Here is a 13,099-nt window from a genome sequence, read left to right on the forward strand (position 1 = left end):
TTTAGCGTTTTAAAAATGCCAAGCAGTTTTTGCCTCATTAATCCTGAACTAAGATGACTGCCACTGATGGGGAGAAGCACAGGGAGCACTTGGGACTGAGCCCTGCTCCTTCAAACCAGACGTGTCTATCACCATCCTAAATTCCTTCTGACTTCGGGCTGGGAGTGCTGGAGAACACAGCTAGGATCTCTCCCCTCAGTGTTAAGAGTGCACAGTTTGCAACACTGCACCAATCGGAATCTCAAAGCATGATGTGGTCAAGGAGCCACTTAGAGCTCAGCAAACAGAGGTTTGCAAAGCAAAACATGACAAGTGTCCTAAAATTGAGAGAGACGACATAAGAATGTCAACTAAACCAGCTTACAGAAATAAGAGCTAAGCATTTCCATTTGTAAGATTCAGTGAAGGTATTCAGTTATATAAAATAAACACAAAGAATCACGGTCGTAAATATCACACCCCACAGAAATCAGCTTACTTTCTAGCTCACAAAGATCCTAGAAAACAGAATCTCTCCACACTAGGATTGGGCTTGAATTCTTTGATTTCACACTGCTTTGTTTATAGGAAAAAACTGTCTTTGATGTTGGAGTATTAGAAGGAGTGAAGAAACAATAAATTTCCAATATTCTAATATCCAGACACACTAAGCTTGTTCAAGAACCCCTTGATTCATGAAGGCAAATAATTAAATTACCTGAGCTTTGATCAAGGAGTTGCTGCAGTCCTTTTTTGATGTAGAATGTTGCTGTTTGAAGCTCCAGACAGATAACTAGACCATATGTTCTTTAACCCTTTTGCCACTAGCAGCAGTGTTATGCAATGTTTTGGCATTTCACAGTGATCACCACAGTATCATTTGGGACTGCTTTCCCAGTAGGAAATACAGTAAGAGGAGTCCAATAGGATCTTTATACTAGAGACCTCATGGAACATTTACAGAAAGGCTCAAATTGCCCCTTTGAGCCAAGCAGAATTCACTTTTCAGCCAAGTTAACTTGCCTTACTGTTAGGTTTTGGAAGCTGCTCTTCAGGTGACATACATCTAGTAAAGTAAAGGCATTCACCTAGTAAAGTAAAAGAACTCTCTTAAAATAAGAAAACCAAATAGATATAAGTCTTTCATTCTTTCCCCCCTCATATGCAAGCACTTGGATGAAGTCACCTTTGCCATAAACAAGCAGAAGTCTTAGCCAAGCTGCCTGCAAAACTGAACAGAAACTAGAAGCAAGTCCAGATGCTGTCCTCTAAGCTAATTTGTAATCTTGAACGTGATTACTGTGCTAGAAAGAATTTCTCTCCATAAATGAGGAATTATGCTCCTTTTCATTCATTCCAGGATCCTTTAGGGACATGGGGAGGATACTAAAAGGGTATCATTAGAAAGCATAATTAATATATGGAGATCTCTTACTCAGTTCCCTATACAGCTTCAGCAACATAGCCATGGATTTTATGGAAATATCACCAGACTAACAAGAACTAGGAAAAACACTTCTTTGCAGTAAGACTTTTTCAGGTATTATTCTTGGCTGAAAGGTGCCTGTCCTTCAAGGTACAGCAGGTAAAAGCATTCATGACAACTGACAGCTCAATTCATAAGGCTAAAGCCTTAAGAAGGCATAATGAATATGCCTGGCTTACTAAAGGCAGCAGAAAAATTATTTGGGGGCATGAGTATGCGAATAGAAAGTTGTGTCTTTATATTCAAGACACTTGATATGTTATTAAAAATGTGGCATGTTTCTAATATTTAGGAAAGTAAAGCTTGTTCCTGTTATAAAGCCCAAAGGGAAAATATGTATAATCAATTGGTATGAATAAGAAAGAAATTTAATATGTTTGTTTGTTTGTTTTCCATTAACTCACTGAAGCTGCATAAAAAACTAGGAAATAGAAACCCTTCATATCTGACTAAAAATACTCCCCAGTAACACTACGGAAAATCTGAAATTCAAGAAACAATTAGCATTCCTAAAGTAATAAAGTACCGGAGGCATTTATAGGTTAAAGATAGCCCGCTTTAAAGAACATAGAAACAGTTAAAACACAAGCTTTTCTGCTGTTTACTTTGAATGATTTCATCTCTATTAAAAATGGATTTAACTTCCAGATGGGGTATACCTTTGGGCAACAAAATTTGTCTTCTCTCTTCCAGTAGGCAACATGATTCAACACTACCAGAACATTATTCTTTTCATTTACATTACCTGTTTTTCATAATAAAGTGTACAGTATCAGTGGCCTTCTGAAACTGCTTTGCAAAAAATAAACAAGTCATATTTTTTTAAGGTTTCCTATTTTGTCAAAGTTTTCGAGACATAACTTGACAGTCATTCATTTCTGAAGGGAAATAACATAGAGCCTAAGTTGGTCTACAGATTATGGATGGTGATGTTCAGAAACAGGATTTAATGGCTGTGAGAACAAAATACGGATTTACACCCAGGTCATCAGAAATCCAACACATGTAGGCAATTTGGTCTATGTCTGCTGCAAGAGGATGGCCTACAGAGCCTTCTGAAGGCAGCAATTACAGCTGGCATACTTTCTGACCTCCTGCTAAACATGAAAGAATCCAAGGTCATGACAACAAGCAACTGTCAAATCCTGGGAAGTATCAGAGCCTGACTTGAGTATTTCAGCCAAACTCATTCCTTGTTCAATCTGATTGGATAATTAAACCAATACTAGTGCAATTTCTGACATATGGTATAGTATAGATTGCATTTCTAACCCAAGTATGATTAAAAACTGCCTTAGCCATGAAATTCACGCCTCCCTGTATGTTCTGTTTAAAAACTGTTAACGTAATAATCAAAACCAGCTTAAATTTACATAGTAAGGTTCAATAATACCAATGTCAACTGAATAACTTTATAGACTCACACAGTTTTTCTCTTCTTTATTTCAGAATGACCAGACAGAATCTTAACCAGCAAGTATAGGTGACAAATATATAGTTAAAACACATCTGGTCATAGAAATCATTCTTAAAACTCTGTTAACAATAAAAACAAAAGTCTGAGCATATATTAAATAAAGTGTCAATGTCAATGCCATTTAAAATAATTAAAAGAACAGAACTTTGTACTTCTACTTGTGATTTTCAGTGAGCGTGCTTTGATTTCTCTTTTTAAAAAATAGGCCAGCAGCCGCTGACTAATTTGTGGGGCTGCAGAATCACAGCACATCACTGCAGCATGGAGTACATCTTGGTGTTTCCTTTTTCAGTTGAGTTTATCATGTCATAGTTATAACATCTGCATTTTGTGTATAAAAGCTCTATTAAGGCAGAATTGCTGGTTGCCATTTCACTTTTCATGAGATTGCTTTAATACTACCCAGACTGCATCATTACCACCTTGTTCGACTGTGGAGCTTGGCTGGAAGTCAAGTAAACATACAGGGAGCCACTGAAGATATTGAGTTAGTTTTTATCATATCTACCTGTTCCCACTAGCTTGGAATTTATCTGCATAAGAATTAAAACAAAACAAAACAAAACAACTCTAAGTAATGCAGAAATAAACCAGATAATAATAACTACAAGACTACAGTGAGGGGTTTTATTACATTGGAGACTAAGAATGGGAGGTCTTCATTTAATTCAGGTAGAATTAAGAGCCAACGGAGAAATTAAGTGTTGGATTAGCCTAACCTCAGTCAGAGAAGGATTTATTCACATTTGGTTTGAGGACAAGTGGAGTTGGTTTAGCAAAGGAGCAAAATGCAGAAAAAAACAACAATGCTAGAAAAGCAGAGTCCAATGTTTCCAATAAAAGTGAAGTGACGGGAAAGCAGGGCAAAGTGGGAACGCTTGAAGGTTAGAAGTTCACTGAGTATTTGATTTCATGCTGTAAAGAGGGAGCGGAAGCTAATAAAGTGAGGCACAAGAAATATCATCTAAACATAAGCAAGATCAATAAACTCAAGGAGATGATGCTGGTTTCTCAGGAGCTATACACTGCCTAGGAGCACAGTCTCAATCTCACCAAGGTCATACCGACAGTAACCCTAAATAGCAGGCATATTCCGTTTTAACCCAGATTGTGCAGAGGCCTCAATTAGCTGTGCAGTCTTTAAATCATTTTTGCACAGGTTAGAGGACTGTGAATTGGGAACATAACTGAGGAAGGATTCATCTCAAATTGGCTTCACTACAAGGATATAGGCAAAGATGGCTCCATGGAAAACCACACGCTAGAGATCTGTAAAGAGGATTGTTAAATTTAATACTCAGAATTTGTCTAGATACTTACAACTTTTAAACCAATGTTGTGAAATCACAATTTTAAGGACAGAAAGAACTAGAATGGCCATCCTAAATCGGAACTCCAGTCACTTGTCCCGTTACCTAATCAGCCCTTTTGTATGTAAATGATAAATTGTTTGTATCTAAATGCCAATGTCTGCTATGTTTCATTCCTGCTTTAGAAAAAGAAATGCTATGTAAATTGCCACCGTGCTAAAAAGAATTGAAATGCATACTAATCAGACATACTCTCTGAGCTATACCAGCTATAACTGGAACGAATAAAAAGGCAACAATCAGCAATGGACAAAGTTTTCTATTTGAATCAGGGCCCCAAACAGAATTATCATTCAACAGCTTTTCAAAATTTTGGAGCCTCTTACGTCTGGAAGAAATTGGGTTTGAAAAGCTGAATGAACAGTAACATTCACTATCGCTATTGAAGATCTTCACTGAATTGTCAGTCGCAAGCAAACATGCTGAAAGAGAATGGTGAGGAAAAGCTATCTTTAAAAGTATCTGCTCACTGTTTGCATTGGATAAAAGTTTGAGTAGTTTTTCAGTAACATCAGAGTGGTCATCTCGACAGTTAACAGTGATGGCTGCAGCATGAGACGGGAAGCTTTGATCACTGTACTGCGCGTATTCTATCAACCAAGAAGCACTTGGCTGTTTTAGTATCGGTCATTCCTCAGAGAAAGCTGACAAACGTATCTGCTCTGACTAGAAACTATCCTGTAGCAAAGATATACCTTAAAATCTTGTTTTGACTGGTGAACTAAGATGACCTGAACAATACTTAGGAACACCTAACTACAGTCAATATTCGGTCAATTCTTCCAAAACTGAAGACTGCCCCTTGGAATCAGGGCTCTCAAGAAAAGGACAGTATCTAATCCTAAAAGTTCGAGCGTGTTTTCTAATGCTAATGAGACCAGTAGTTCTTTTCATTTGTTAAATGCCATTTGAAATATTTACTTTAAGATCTATCTCTGATTAGATTATAACTCCAAAATTTAGGGATAAACTTGTTGAATGTCACTGTTCACAAACAATTTAAAGGCTCCATTTTTTTTAACCTATTGCTTCAATTAAAGTTCGCCAGTAAAACACAAGAATAAATAAATAAATAAATAAATGTGAAATGAAAATGTATGCATAAAGTGCACACAGGTTGTATGTATGTACGCAAGGGTATGAGACTAAACAGATTAGAAGATCCAAGGATGCTTGTATAAAGGCGGGTACAGTTAAAGGCATTCTGGTCTATACTTGAGAGTTTTGTTTCCAATATTTCATTATTAAATGCTATCCAACTTTGCATAAACTCTTTGCATGACAGTATCTACATTCAAAAGAAAATATGGTTAGTTGATAAAAGATGAAAGTAACACAGTTACAGTTATTCATTCAGCGGCCAAGATCTTTGAGATAATTACTTTAAATCAAGAAGGGACAGACCATTTAAATTTATGATTCAATGCTGACACATGCATGTATTAATAAAACAGTTAGCATTAATGGAAATAGGGTGTAGTCTCCTGATTCAAATAGAGCTATCATTTCTGGTTTATATTGAACTAATGACTTATCCTTGGCAGAATGATATGTGTGCATGTATTTAACTATTTAACTTAACCACTGAGACCAATTAATACGTTTCTGAAATTTTATTTTATTTTAAAATATATATCAGCAGCCTCACTGGGATAAAATTTATGTTGAACCAGAGTTTCTATGCCATCAGTTTAACCTTAAATGTAAAACTTTCTAATGGAATATCTGATGATAACTCTGCATAAAATGAAGCCTACTGAAATTCAGTGCAGAAGAAACAGCTCTTCAGTATGACCGACATAAGGAACTTTTTTGCCTACCAAGCTAGCTCATGAGGAAAGGAACAGGAGCTGCCAAATGTACCCCATAACTTGAATTTCTATCCTACTTGTTTGTGTGAGGATAGAAGCGAGGAACCAAATTGAGCACAACCATCCAAGCTGGGCTGCTTTCAAACTATGGAGTAGTAGTGATGCATGCTGGTAAAGCAGGGAAACTTGCACTAATAGCACTACACAAAGCTGGAATAGAAGGGACCTGACTCCCAGGACCATCAAGCTTACAGGTATGAAAAATCTGTGATCTGTGTTTTAAAGGGTTATTGAATGTAATTCTTCCTGTGCATCACTCTGGTCTGTGTATGTGGGCTTGTGTCTCCATATAATCACTGGGAGTTCAGCAGAACTGTGTAAGGCCGTACCAATACACATAAGTGAAAGATAGGTACTTCCTACTGCTTACATTCATGCTTCGAAGTCCTGTTCAATTTTGTCTGCTTTATAAGACTTTGTGATTCATGATTGTATTTTACGTCAGTTTGTCTAGAATGTGGCTACTGTTTATTTTTTTATGAACTATTAGAACATCATTATAATAGTAAATTCTACTTGGAAGCTTATTACAGCTCTGTTCACCAATCACTCTGGAAAAAACTGGCTCTTCTTTTATAGTCAGTTACTGGGTCCTTTTCTTTTAATCCATTTACATTGATTTCTGCTACTCCAACTCTGCCTGCCATTGCATTACAATTAAGAATTCTGATGAACCCTCACTGATTCAGAAGGAAAAGGGCTCTTACTCTGCCAAACTTCGGGAAAAAAAAAAAACGCCCAAAAACCACAAAAAAAAAAAAAACAAAACCCCACAAAAACAACAAAACACAAAAGCCCCTCGGAATTTGCTTAAGCTAGCACTTTAAAGAAGAACTAAATTATGGCTCCTGAAGCCAGCAGAGCTCAGTGGTGCTGAGATGCCTGAAAGCCACCGCACCACCCAAGCAGTTATGGAAGGCCTTACGCCTTTGTCAGGCAAAATTAGCCATAATGTCTGCCTCCCCAAAGGCACTCTCAGCAGCAGGCTGGCTGCTCTAGATACTTGTCTCCGAACTCCTGCTGGCTTGTGAGGCACTGCTACAGTCCCAGACGTGCGTAATGTACTCTGGAGGGCAGCTTTAACTTTTCCACCACCTTGAGTGCATCTAACAGTTGAAAGGGTGCTCCCTGCCTTGGAGCTCAGCTCAGAGGATGGGCTTTTAACAAGTCACAGGCCGCTCTTTGCAACACCAGGCTCCTCAGCAAAGCAGTACTCATCTTCAGCACAGCAGTTATAAACACTCTCAACAAGAATTACCACTATAAGATAATTCTTAACTAGTATCCTAAATCAGGTGCTTGACAGAGAACAGTACAATTCTTATCAAATCAAGTTCCCCATTTTTAGCATCAAAGTCACGCATAACCATTTCTACTAGACACATTCACTTCTCTGGTTGTGTATCTGCCCAAATGGACATGATATAATGATATAAAATTCTGCACTACGATACGTGCAGGTGGTCTTTCTTATACACAGGAATTCGATCAGTCTGAGTCAAAACAAAGCCCTGTGTAGCCCACATCCAGGGTGGGTTTCTATGGAGGAACATGAGAACAGGACAGCTGGAAACGAGACTCCTTTAAACTCTGCAATCACTTAAGATCTATACCATTGCATACGGTGTTTTCAGTCAGGATTTGAGATGACGGGCTGTAACATCTTCTTTTCTGCTTCAAGGGGCTAGGGGATTTTGGGAAATGATCTGAACAACCTCCTGTTCTCTGTTTTTCCGTTGTAAGCTCCACTGACCTAGATGAGCACGGGTAAAACGAGATCAATTCAGCCTGCTATGCCTTTCTCCTCTCCAAGACGTCATCATAGGATATCCCGAGCTCTGAAAATATTTCTGAAATATATCTTTGGTTTCGACGCATCATTTTTTCTACCTTTATACCCTTGCCCTTAGCATAGCAGGAACTGACATCGTCTTTGACAGAGGGAGGAAGAGAGATGAAATCCCTCACAAACCGCTGCGCTGGGAGGACCGCCGTTGTTTGTGTCAGACCCAGACTCCAGCTGCGGCGCTCCTCTGACAATCTCAACTTACACCATCTCTAAACTTTGTAGTGAGCGCCAAGGTGGTAACACGACGCCGAAGGTAACGCGATCCAGCGACTAGAAACATGTTAATCCTGACAAACTGCCTGAGCATTAGCCCGAACCGCGGCGAGATTGAATCCCGGCTCCCCCGGGGGATCCGCCGCTGCCGGCGGTAACAAAACGCCTTTCAGGCGCCCGGAGCGCGGCGGCGGCGGAGCGAACGCGGAGCGACAGCGCCCTCTGGTGCCCGCCCGGCCCCGCTCCGGGCACCGCGCAGCGCTGCGGCATCCGCCGGCCGCGGTCAGATGGATTGAAGTCCTTTCTTGAGCGGGGAAGGAAAACGAAAGGATTGGGAATTCGGCATCCTTACAAGAGTCGGTAATTTCACAGGCTGCGAGAGAGTTTCGTAATCAAACACAAGGCTATGTTTTGACCTAACGTAGCGTTGAAGAGTATTAGAACTGCCATGACTACAACGTTCCCTAACTGAGGAGTGGTGAAATAAAAAATAAATTACGCCTCACAAACTCCGAGACTTAAGTGCAAAGTCAGCCCTCTTAAGACCAAGATTCAAGCTGTCCCGATGGACTTTTCCCTCTATTTCCTTAATCTTTGGGTTGGACTCAACAAAGGGTCCATGAAAAAATGGGCCATTTGAAATGGGCACAGCACAGGAAGCTATATTTAAATACTAACAGAAAAACTCAGACATAAAACGTCTAGAAAGTATGCTGCTAAACGGTTCGAAATTAATTGATTCCAGATGAGACCTCTGTTTCTCACACACTGAATATATTTCGCAAAACATCCAGCTCACAAAATGGATTCAAAGTCATCTGAAGGGGTTCACCCAGGAGGAGCAGACATCAGCAGTAAGTCTGAAGTTGCTTCAGATTTCCATGGTGTCTGTGCCGGAAATAACTTCTGGGATTATTGTGCAAATCTGTTACCTAATGCATGCCATGCTGCAGCATCTCAGAAAAGAGAAATTTTAGTGGAATTCTGAACTTCCTGGAATTCTGAACTTCACCCAAACTAAAATATGTCAAATGTTGTCAAAATGGTATATAAATTGAAGCTGGAATCATGTGATATATTATAAAGCATTTTATCTGAGAGATCAAAAAATTGTTCTAATTTTTGTAGTTTCTCCACATTGTTATGCAAAAGAAGATTCAGTTTGGCTGTTCTGTCCCTCAGTCATCCATTCCCATACGTATTTCCTTCTGAAACTACTGACGACAAATTGGAATGACTTATCTCTTGATATGCTCTATCGTAGCAGCTTTTCTGGTAATGAATTAATCTAGTTCTTGGTCATTTCTTATGGACAGACAACACTTAAAATGTTAGCACAGTTGAAGCTGATGCAGAGAAGTCTATAAATAACATCATGCTAATTCCCTGATGTTCTAGTGCAAGGCTGGGGAAAATAAATAAATAAACGAATAAATAAATACATGAAAGAACTTCATTCCAGGGCCTAAGAACAAGAGTCTGTGGGAGAAAGCTGCCTTTTAGGTAATTTTCCTAAAGAATGTCCAGTTCTTTTAACTGGAGATATAGCTCTTTGTTCTGTAACTTTATTTTGCCATTCTCCCTCAAGAGGAAGGAGAAGTGCTTTAGAAGTACAGTCAGAAACTTCTGTTTTTGTAGTATGGTAGACAAAGACATACGCTATAAAACGTTGTGTGTTAAAGTCTGAAGCCCCAAACTAGACCTTCTTCTCTCCGTTCTCAACAACATCTCCCAGCAACACGATTTGCACTGCTCTGCTATGAAAATGCTGTTCCATAATCAAGCATCTGCAATTCCATTGCCATGTACTTGTGCATACCTCTCCTTATAAAATCATCCAAAGGACTGCGTAGAGCCATCGATTTGTGTTTCAAACCTCAGTGGACAGAACTGAGGCAGATGCCAGATTAAATATTGCAGAACTTCCATACTGAAAGTAAATTTATATATTGATATAGGGCAGCCGGTGTGGAAAAAGAGAACAAAGTCCCTACCTGGAGAAATCACACAGACTTTGGAAACGCTGAAGCAAGCAAGGGAAGGGGAAAAGAGGCAGACAGACATTCAGTAACATCTGAGTGGTTGCTTCCCTCCTTCTGGATCTGTTAGTGCTTTTCTCATTCAACAGTTTCATTATTAAAGAATTAAAAATATTTAATTTCTTAGTAGAGGCTGCACAGTCTGTATCGCCATCACAAAGCAACAGGAAGAAAGTCTTTCCCAGGGAGTTACTACTCACTGGAATGCGAAAAAGAAATGAGCATTCTCCTTTACAAAAGGCCAATTTCTGAATTAGTGACCTCATTTGCTAAAGAGGTTCCTTTGTCACAGATATCTTAGTAGGTAAATACTGTGTTACACAGCCACTCTGTCCTTTGTAGCAACACTAGAAAGATCCCCTTGCATATACCGGTCCTCTTCTCAGCAGATGAATATTTAAAAGAGTAGACAATAAAGGGGGGGGGCTTCTATAGGAGGTAAAGGCATTTGTATCATGATGTCAGATTGCTATATGTGCTCCCCAAGGACTGCACAGGAAGCACTTTTATTCTGAAACTTAATGGTATTTATGGGGACCCACAGCCCGATCTATTTTGCCTTTCTGTGGGATGTGCTCACGCACATCTCACCCAGGAGTCTGATGCTTTCTGCACCAGCCCGTGTTTTGAGACAGATACCATTTTGGCACCTTGTGAATAGTAATGCATTTGAAAGCCAGCAAGCAAATTAAAAAGACAATAAAAGGAGAAAGATATAAATCAAAGCCTTTCCCTCGTTCATTCTGGATAGAATATCCCTTCATTTCACGCACTCCTAATTTCTGCATATCCATTTCATGCCTGGGAGCTACAGCACAAGTAAAAGATTCGCAGTTCGGAGCTTTCCGTATCCGCTTATCCGGAGGAACACTGTAACACGGACAAATGCCCGTCCTTCCCCTTCCAGCCCCCTCGCTCCCCCGGGCAAGATGCAGAAATAACAGTAAAACAACAGCAAAATAATAAGAAAGGAACCGCCGCTCAAGAACCCAACGGCGGCCGCTGCTCGCTCGCCCTCTCCCCGCCGCTGCTGCGGAACCCTCGGGCCCCTCCGGCAGCTCCGCGCACCGCCCGGCCCGGCGCGCTCCCCGCGCACACCTGCCCGCCCGGCCCCGCGCTGCCGCCGCTAAGTTTGCCGCGCACCCACGCGCGGACACGCGCGCATCCTCCCTCCCGCTGCCGCTGCTGCCGTTGAGGGCTACGGGAGAGCAGCGCTCACGCGGCCGCCCCTTCGCTCCGCCGAGCGCGCACGGCTCCGCGCTGCTCCCGCGGCTCCGGGCAGTGCCTACCTGCGCGTCCAGCGGGGCTGGAGGCTTCCCGGGGCCACCTCCGAAGGAGGGAGAGGAAGCGAGTCCCATTCACAACTAGACGCCGAGCAGACGCGGCAGCATCTTCAGCCTATTACACTCCACCGGCAGCGGCTGCTGAATGAGGCTCCGAGCTAGTGGCAGGAATTAGAAAGAGGGAGGGAGGGGAAAGGGGAGAGGGAGGGAGAGAGAGGGAGCAAGGGGGAGCGAAGCGAGATGAGAGGAAGGGAGAAGCTGGAGGCTGTTGCTTCTCCTCTATTTCCTTCTCCCTTCCCCCCAGCCCAGAGGGAAGTGAACCCCCGAGCCCGCCCAGGGGCCGCGCCCCGAGTGTCCGCGCAGGGAGAAGCGGTGCTGGGGGTGAGGGGCTGCGGAGCCCACCCACGCACACGCGGCTCTGCTCCGCTGCTCTCGGCCGCGCAGTCACCCACGCGCGTCCGCGAGGGGACGGGGCCGCCCACCCCGCTGCGCCGACGGGATGTGCCCCGTCCCTGCCCTGCAGCGGCTCCTCTGAGGACGGCCCGGGACCACCCCACGGCAGCGTCTCCGCGGGTGGGCCCGAGCCCACGCAAAGCCCTGGGCACGGTCAACACCGTGGGGCTCTGCTGCCCGGACACACCTTGACACGGACAGAAAGCAGCTCGGGTGGGCGAGCAGATGGGGAGCGTTGTGCTAAACGCAGTCACGTTTCCTCACATAATTACATATTTCTCGAGGAAAGATAAAAGTTTCCCATGCCTTTCTGCGCACGGAAGATCTCAGCCTGTGCTGCTCAGAACCCTCGAGATGCAGGGGTGAGCCCTCCCCTCCTCACACAAAGGTAAAACTTGGGGCACAGTGCCCAGGTGGGGCAGAGCTGCTCTGCACCTCGGTGGCAGATGCACTGTGCCAACCCCAGCGGCAGCACAGCCTGTCCCCTGCCCCACCACCACGCAAGCCTACCCCGGCCTGCGAGACGTGCTCAGCCCTCAGCTCCCCCGCAGCACCGAGGTCCACTCACTCGGAGGCTCAGCACAGTGCAGGGAGGGATGCGATGCACAGCCCCTCAAGAATCAGTCTGGAAAAGGTTGGTGTACACCTCTGCAAAAGGAATCTGCCCGTCCTCAGGCAGCCCACCCTCCCGCTCATCCCCCATGCCACCAGGCAGCACTGCTCAGCGATCGCACCGCTCAGCCCCGAAGAACAAGGCTTTTATATGCTGTGGTTAATTAGCTCTGCCAATAACTCCAGGCAAAGAAAAAAAAAAATACTGGCACAAAAAGCTCCCACTGTACAAACAAAGAATTTGGAAGGAGGGAAGCTGATAAACAATACGTCCCAGGGAGGCCAGCAGGCACTGAACTCAGCCCAGCAAGCAGCTAGCCCTGGGCCTGGTGTCAGCCCTGGGGAAGGAGCAGCAACTTCCTCCTGACTGCAGGGCTGGGGATTGAGAATTAAAGCTACCATTTGCTTCAGAGAGATGCTGAGAGTTCCCAGTTCATCCACAGAGGAAGCAGAGCCTGCCTGCATCA

At 43.0% G+C, this 13,099-nt stretch overlaps 1 protein-coding gene across 3 annotated transcripts in view; it reads right to left on the minus strand.

Annotated features, from left to right (window-relative positions):
* CDH11 (cadherin 11) overlaps positions 1-11,836 on the minus strand; it is a 78,115-nt gene extending 66,279 nt beyond the window's left edge. For all 3 annotated transcript variants that reach the window (XM_065733134.1, XM_065733137.1, XM_065733136.1), the window contains exon 1: positions 11,574-11,836. The gene's annotated coding sequence lies outside the window, so the exon portion shown is untranslated. The remainder of the gene's footprint in view (positions 1-11,573) is intronic.
* Positions 11,837-13,099: the final 1,263 nt, after the last annotated feature.

This window comes from Cyrtonyx montezumae, unplaced genomic scaffold, assembly GCF_038088225.1.
Source record: "Cyrtonyx montezumae isolate F1298 unplaced genomic scaffold, pur_monq_1.0 scaffold_17, whole genome shotgun sequence".
Taxonomy (NCBI): domain Eukaryota; kingdom Metazoa; phylum Chordata; class Aves; order Galliformes; family Odontophoridae; genus Cyrtonyx; species Cyrtonyx montezumae.